Source organism: Salvelinus fontinalis, chromosome 32 (genome assembly GCF_029448725.1).
Source record: "Salvelinus fontinalis isolate EN_2023a chromosome 32, ASM2944872v1, whole genome shotgun sequence".
In the NCBI taxonomy this organism is placed as follows: Eukaryota; Metazoa; Chordata; class Actinopteri; order Salmoniformes; family Salmonidae; genus Salvelinus; species Salvelinus fontinalis.
Genome location: NC_074696.1, coordinates 11,240,486 through 11,241,754, shown reverse-complemented (window position 1 = coordinate 11,241,754; position 1,269 = coordinate 11,240,486). Strand labels below are relative to the sequence as shown.

General features: G+C 47.9%; 1 pseudogene; it reads left to right on the top strand.

Moving 5' to 3' along the window:
• Positions 1-389: 389 nt before the first annotated feature.
• LOC129830516 (glyoxalase domain-containing protein 4-like) lies at positions 390-965 on the top strand (annotated as a pseudogene).
• Positions 966-1,269: the final 304 nt, after the last annotated feature.

The window sequence follows — 1,269 nt, the reverse complement described above, 5'->3', positions numbered from 1 at the left end:
CATTGACTCTGTACCAGTACCCCCTGGATATAGTCTCCACATTGACTCTGTACAGGTACCCCCTGTATATAGCCTCCACATTGACTCTGTACCAGTACCCCCTGGATATAGTCTCCACATTGACTCTGTACAGGTACCCCCTGGATATAGCCTCCACATTGACTCTGTACCAGTACCCCCTGGATATAACCTCCGCATTGACTCTGTACCGTAACACCCTGTATATAGCCTCCACATTGACTCTGTACCAGTACCCCCTGTATATAACCTCCGCATTGACTCCGTACCGTAACACCCTGTATATAGCCTCCACGTGACAAATAAACTTTCATTTGATTTGATTTTCACTGCATTTCACTTTCACCTGTTGTATTCGGCGCATGTGACATATGCACGTTGATTTGATTTGGGTATTGGTGGCTTTGAGGCGAGCCTTGCATTTCGTTTTCAAAGTGGGAGACAGAAGCAAAACGGCCACCTTTTACCGAGATGTGATCGGCATGAAGATTTTGTGTCACAAAGGGTTTGAAGAAGGATGTAAGGCAACTTGTAAGTGTCCTTATGATGGGAAATGGAGCAAGGCGATGGTCGGATTTGGTCCAGAGGATGATGACTTTGTGGCTGAACTAATCTACAATAATGGAGTGGAAGAATATCGCCTAGGCAATGACTTCCTCGGTTTGACACTGAATTCTCGCCAGGCTGTCAGCAATGCTAAGTGGCTTGGTTGGCCCTTCACTGAGGTTGGAAAGGGCCTCTATCTGGCTGAGGCCCCAGGAGGTTATCACTTCTCTCTGGTGGACAAAGAACAGCCTCCCAATGATCCTGTACAGAAGGTGTGTCAGGCAGGGTCTGACCTGCATAAATCAATACACTGCTGCTACTCTCTTCTGGGGATGAAGGTGAAAGAGAGCAATGAGTAGAAGAAAACTGTGCTGATGGGATTCACAGACACTCAGTGTTAACTATAGCTTCACAACATTGTTGGGCAGTATATCATGGGACAGCCTTCGGGTGGATAGCATTCTACGTGAGCAGTTGGCAGGTCTTGAAGCCTTGATGACAAAAAGAACCATGAAATCATTCATATTTTGGTTAGTCTGGACACCCCTGGGAAGGCTTGGTTAGCCTGGACACTCCTGAGAAGGCTTGGTTAGCCTGGACACTCCTGAGAAGACTTGGTTAGCCTGGACATCCCTGGGAAGGCTTGGTTAGCCTGGACACCCCTGGGAAGGCTTGGTTAGCCTGGACACTCCTGAGAAGGCTTGG